The sequence below is a fragment of the Electrona antarctica genome, assembly GCF_951216825.1.
Source record: "Electrona antarctica genome assembly, chromosome: 11".
Classification (NCBI taxonomy): Eukaryota; Metazoa; Chordata; class Actinopteri; order Myctophiformes; family Myctophidae; genus Electrona; species Electrona antarctica.
In genome coordinates, this window is record NC_136792.1 from 39,158,858 (window position 1) to 39,166,177 (window position 7,320).

The window sequence follows — 7,320 nt, forward strand, 5'->3', positions numbered from 1 at the left end:
TCCCGTCCAGAATGGGTTAATACTGCAATGTAGAAATACTCTGTTACAAGTAAATGGTCGGAATTCTATATTTACTTGAGTAAACGTACACAAGTATTGGTACCAAAAATGTTACTTTAGGTACCAAAAGTAGAAAGTAGTAAGTACTCATGGTGCAGAATGTCTCATTTCAAGTTTTCAAATGTATACAAATATTTTGTAAATAGCAGATCTACAAGCTCGCAATGCGTCACATCGCGACACATTGTGAGTTACTGTAAGTTTTGTAATAATAATCAAAATCTACAAAGTAACTAAGTTGTAACTAAAGTTTTCAAATAATTGTAGTGGAGTAAAAGTACAATATTTGCCTCTGAGATGTAGTGGACTAGAAGTAAAAGTATAGGAAATTGGGAATACTCAAGTAAAGTACAAATACCTCAACGTTGTACTTAAGTACAGTAGGCTACTTAAGTAAATGTACTTAGTTACTTTACACCACTGTTTACACAACCAATGGCATGGCACCCCCTTACTTACAAGATATGATCCACCCCTACACTTAGATCGCTGGCTATTCTCAGCAGTGTTAATTCCATAGAATTAAAACTATGACAAAAAATGTTCGTCGACTACCTTTTTTCATTGATGAAAACTAAATAAAAACAAAGTTGTAAGGACAAAAACTATAAGACTATAGTTATTGTTGTCTAACTATACTGTGGTCAAGAGTTTGGAAGCGCTCGCTTTCAGTAAAGCAATTTACTATGTTATGCTGCCTCCTGCATACAGGTGGTACGCACTATGCAGGGACATTGAGTGATATCCAACAAGCACTTCCAAACACTTAGAAAAATAATCATCTGCAAGAAATGTCTTGACAGAAGGTAGTTCATAACATGTCTACATTGTAGTTCATAACATGTCTACATTGTAGTTCATAACATTGTAGTTCATAAGATAGAAAGAGGATAATTTTGGATGTCCCGATCACAATTTTTGGCTCCCGATCCGATCATTTGATTTTGAGCATCTGCCGATACGTATTTTGATCGGACCCAGACTTTTTTTCTCTCCCTGGAAATAAAAACGTCTGGGTTTCCGAGGCTACCCTGCCATTAACTCAATGGCAAGATGGCTGCATAAGGTCTATAGGTTGAATCTTTACCATCAGGTATCCTAGCTACTTTATAGCACTTGATTGTTTTCTTCCCACTCTATTTACTTGACCGTTGACCCTGTTGACTAGGGTTCGTGCCATTTACTCTGATCTTGCACTTTGTAGGTCACTCTGGATAATGCTGTGTACTGTATGTAATTAATTGTCTTAAGATAGATAGCAACAGAGGAATGGAGAGTGATAGAAAGAGACGAGAGGAAGATGAGAAGAGCGAGGACTGACTGTGTGTGTGTGTGTGTGTGTGTGTGCGTGCGTGCGTGCGTGCGTGCGTGCGTGCGTGCGTGAGAGCAAGATGGCCGTGAAAGTGTTATCGACCCACTGAAATTGCTCTGTCTTGGAGATGCAGTCTCCAAGACAGACATCTCACAGAGGGAATACGTTTGTGTGTGTGCGAGTGCGTGTGTGCGTGCGTGCGTACGTGCGTGTGTGTGTTTAACAGTGTGTGTGCACATGCATGCAGGACTCTATAACAGGGCTGACAGTGTTTACAGACAGACAATGATGAGCTCATCACACTCCTGGTGCATTTACACCAGGCGTCAGCGTCAGACTGTCAGCACTTTAACTAACACACGCACACACACACACACACACACACACACACACACACACACACACACACACACACACACACACACACACACACACACACACACACACACACACACACACACACACACACACAGTTAGCGAAAGTGCACTAACATGCAAGAACTAAAGTGAGACAGCAGACCTACTGTAGACACAGTCAGACAGATAGTGTTCCTGAAATAGGACACATTTGGGACAAATATTGGACATGAAACAAAGTACAACAAAAATATGATTGGGAAATTGAGGACAGAATTGGGTGTCCCCAATTCTATTTCCCATGCGTGCATGCAGGGCCGGTCACGTAGCGCCCCAGCACATGCACGCGCGAGCACACGGACGGATCACTCCACCTCGTTGAAAACCACTGTACATCACGAATGGAAAGAGTGTGTGCTTATGGAGGATTTAATCAAATTAAACTTAAAAAAAAACGTTACAAGATTACCTTCTGAGAAAAGTAACTCGTTAGATCATTGGGGAACAACTGTAGCCTGGCTAATAAGCCAGACCGAATCAGCCGTTGGCACAAAAAAAAATTGCCTGCCGGCGGATTACGGTCTGGAGAGGCTCAATTGTACGCCCATTTCCTACACCAGAGAACTGGAGTGGCCAATCGGGACACGGTATGCAATATGGGCGGGCTTTGGTACAGTGACATTCAATGCTTGAGACCTTTGACTGACAGTACCTCTAACCAATTGCGTCAAAGAGAAAATGTTTGAACCCACCCCCCGGGAAACAAGATCCATACACAGCATCTCCAGACTCAAATACCACACGACAGTGTGATTTGAGTCTGGCTTATTAGCCAGGCTAGAACAACTGCACCCTACTAGGGATTCAAGCAACTACTCGAGTATTCAACTAGTCGACTAGTAAATCCACTAGTTGACCTTGCTGGTACTAGTTGACTAGTTTTTTTTTTTTTTTTTTTTTACATAATACGTAGGCCTAGTTAAACAACTAGTAAACTATGCAACTAGTAGGGGGGGGGGGGGGGGGGGGGGGGCTATTGCTTTTGTTCAGTCTCTATCCTTTTAATACTCTATGTTGTCAGCACACGTGTTGTCAACGGAATGTAAACAACAAGCTGTGTCACACCAAAAGTGGTGACCTATTGAATCCTGTTCCTGTAGGCTACATTAGAATCATTATGCAATCACCACAGACTGCAAAGCATAATGGGTCACTGATGTCCATGTAACAAGCTGGGACACAGTGCATGCTCACAGCCTGTCACTTCTCCGTGACACAGAGAGAGGCTCAGAGAACTCATTCATTCAGGAAACAGCGCAAAAGGTGTCAGATGGATTATTTTTCCTTTGTGGCAACAGGGAGAAACAGGGAAACTAGTAACGGTGTAGGTATGTTGTAGGCCTACTCACAACGCTATTGTTTTTGGAAACCACAGCTTTTTTGGGGGTTGCCAGTTGGTCAAGAAGTGTGTGTGACGACATCCCCCACTTAAAACATTGTTGTTGTGAGGAACAGAACAAGGGTGCAAAGTGCATTTATTCTTGTTCATTTGTTCAATGGGGAGGGGGTGCCTAGTACCCACCAGAGATTATATTTTATTTCGTTTATTTTATTTCCGAAAAATATATTTTCAGAGGGCTACAGCACCGCCCCGAAGGACCTGGCGCCCCAGGCGGGGGCGGGGTTCGCCTGGAGCAGGGGCCGGGGCTGCGTGCCGTGCATGCATTCTCCAGGAGGAAACAGGTCTGGCTCTGGAGGCCATCAGGCAGAGGGCTATCACTACATCGGTATGGATAGCCAGTTACAAACCAATGGTGCGTGTGATACAGACCAAGTAAAAGGTTCTGGGCACGGCTTCAAAGCATCTTTATACTGTGATTACTTTCCACTGTAGCGCATATATACATGTTGCCAAGATTCCCACTGTGTTGTGGGATGCTTGATAGCAGGTCCACCTCCACATCTAGTGTTTATTTTTATTTGTGTTTGCAAAATGCATCATCTTTGTGAGAAGTTGAACATTTGGACTTTGGATTGTTTATCAACTGGAAAAGGGAGAGAGAATGGCATGTGATGTGACACATGGAGGCATTAACAATTTAAGGCATTGAGCAGAAGAAAAAAACAGAGCAACTTAAAAGGTGCAAGGTAAAGCACCACAAATCTTTGTCAACCAACGACAGGTTAAGTGGTAAGATTACAATAACACAAGATAGTATGTGCTGAAAACAAACTTAGATAACTTAGCAGACATCAAACTCCAGATATTATGATTATCTGATACACACAAGACCATCAATGCCACCTAAACCATTGTGTGTGTGTGTGTGTGTGTGTGTGTGTGTGTGTGTGTGTGTGTGTGTGTGTGTGTGTGTGTGTGTGTGTGTGTGTGTGTGTGTGTGTGTGTGTGTGTGTGTGTGTGTGTGTGTGTGTGTGTGTGTGCGTGCGTGTGTGTGTATAACTGTATATATAGTGAATTTTGATGCATATCACAACAGTTTAAACCCCACTTGCCCCACTACCAAGTGAATATATATATATATATATATATATATATATATATATATATATATATATATATATATATATATATATATATATTGTGATGTGCATCAAAATTCACTAGTCTCTACTCTTTGCACAAAATTGTACAGTAAGAGATGAGATGAAAAAAGATTGTTTCAAGATTGGTCATAAATAAAACAAAACAAAAACAAAACAAGACTGGGGCAAACTCCAACTTAACAGTGCAGTGTAATGTGGATCTCTGACAGCACATTGATGGATAGAAAAATGCCAGACTGATCTCTAGAAGCCCTGGCTTGTGCCTACAGTACACAGTATGTCTCCCGGAGATCACAGACATGAGATGTGACAGCAGGGTTTCTCCAGTGAAACAATTATTTTTAATTATTTTATTGTTGACTGGTCATATCCAATTCTAATTGAATCTCTTTAAATTTCCCTAAAGAGCACACACTCTTCGTACGCCGTGGGCAACAACAATGTTATATTTTCAGGTGTGTAATTTGTATATAAATAAAAGAAAACTTCAAGCAAAGTAGTGGTTCCACGTCTGTGTCTGCTCTGCTGTCAGAGATAAGACCGAAGCCGAAGGATCCCATAGCCTGGAGCACGTGCCTTACTGACAACAACCATAGAGTTATAAAGGCTAGAGAGTGGACTGCCCCGCCCCCTGCTATTCATTTCAATGGAAGTTGCTCAGTGGTGATTTGAAGCACCCGGAAGAACGCTCTACTTCCGCAAAATGTGGAAGTGCAAACGAGCCCCCAATGTTAAACCCCAGCGGAGCGGGGTTTCCTCGTGCTAAATGCAGGGGCCCGCCTGCAGTTCCAGCTCTGACCACTACGTCTGGCGGCTTCAAAGTTGACCAGCCTTTCTGGGGGCTTGACAATGACAACAACAGAGTCTCTCTAAATACCATCGTCTGGAGGGACTGACCAATGATAACAAGTTTGATTGTCTTCTTAAAGGACCACTTCACCACTTTTCAACTTCTCTTCATATAATTGGTCCTCAGTAATGTTCATGATAAAATGCCACAATTTTTGTCTACTCAGTCTGTGTCTCATAGGAGAGCTGTGGGCAGTTCAGAAACCCGTCCACCAGAGACAATCGTTAGGCAGACATTTTTTAAACAATATATTTTTTAAACAATATAGATTTGTATTATCGTGAGAACGATGGCTTCCATTTTTGCATTGCAACTTTTCATGAATAGAAAGCCTGCAGTTTCTATTCGCTTGGATTCCCCAATCGATGATGTCACTGGTGGACGGGCTTCTGAACCCTAATGTTCCTATCATGAACATTAGTGAGGACAAATTATAGAAGTGAAGTGAAGTGGTCCTTTTAACTCCATCCAATGACCACTATAGCCGAGAGGTTGACTGACCAATAATTAAACTCTTGCCAAGTCTATCAGTCCAGGACAAAGTGGAATGTAGCCACAATGTTAGCACTGTAAAAATACTGAGCGTGTGCTGTGCACGACCCGATGCCTCCATTGGTCATGGGCGCCAATAGAACGATCTGAGTATCTTTAACATCGCCTCTAGTTTGAAATTATCAGTGTGTATGACAAAAAGGCCACTTGTGAACCTGATGATAGTATGATTCTAGAATAGAATAGAATAGAATAGAATAGAATGCTGGAATGCAGGAATACAGGAATGCAACATGTTTGGGTATGACAACAAATAAGTATACTGTAGGTGGGTCAAAAGTGAATTGCCTGCTTAGATAGCAATGTGCTCAGAGAAAACCAGTGCAGCTTGGTCCACAATAAAACACGCCAATACAAAAAAGCTCTGTGACCTTTTCGATGCCCTTAAATGTTTGGCAAGACCCGGAAGCCATACTAATAGACTCACTTGTCTTTGACTGAGTCTCTCTCCAAACACCTCGGGAGGAGGGCTCCTCTCTCCTCTCTCCTCTCTCCTCTCTCCTCTCTCTTTGACTGAGTCTCTCTCCAAACACCTCGGGAGGAGGGCTCCTCTCTCCTCGACAATAGAAGCCTTATCAACACAGCCAAATTAAATTCAACCGGACTATCACCTCATCCTGTCACACATTGAGCCATCTGGGTTCAATCGGACATTACACACTCAAGGGAGCTGGCAACGTAACGTCGGACATTTGCGTTCACACATACAGCCCCACCCGTTACAGCCCCACCCGTTAATGTCTAGATTACTTCAAGGTTACAGGTTTGATCGACTGACTGATTGACTGAGAGACCACTGACTGGCTGGCTGACTGACTGATTGGCTTAACAATACATACTAGCCAATCGCAGACGAATCATTCTTCCAGGCTGTTGGATGTAGTAATTCCTCAATCCCTCCAGGCTACAGGGTATTATTGAGCCAAGTTTATTGGCCAACTACAAAAATTCAAACTTAAATCCTCAAAACACTCAATACGAACTGAGTCCAGGAAAAACAACAGACACGACATTAGCATTTAGAAATAAATGTAGGAGCAGGTCATCAATAGATAATATAGTTACAATTAGTTAATAACTTCAAGTTACTTCTGCATATTTGAACATTAAATATCCAGACATTCATACAATAGACAATCCCACACCAGCTTTCCCTCTAACATTACAAAAATCACTCCCGCTTGAAGTGATGGGCGTAATATATTAAAGTCTAACTCATGTTGATTAGGTGATGTAATGGTGATATAAAACAAACACAAACATTAAACGCCATTAACAATAAAGAGACAATATGACATAATGAGGTACATTATGACGTACATTTTCAATTTTCATTGTCAATGGCGTTTACAAAACAAACTAAAGACAAACATTAAACCTGTGTATTGTATAGGAGGGGCTGGCGCCCCTCAAAAAGCAATCTCCTAGGCATTTAGGTTTTCCCTGTATTACCTTTGTGAGCATGTGGATGGCACAATTTACTGTCACAGACAGTGAAGGTTCCAATCTTGGACTGCCCTATAAAAAGGATTTACAACAGTCACACAGAGAAATGTACCCATTTTAATCTATTTCCAGTCACAAAAATAGTCCTTTTGCGTCACGCTCAGAAATAATGATTATA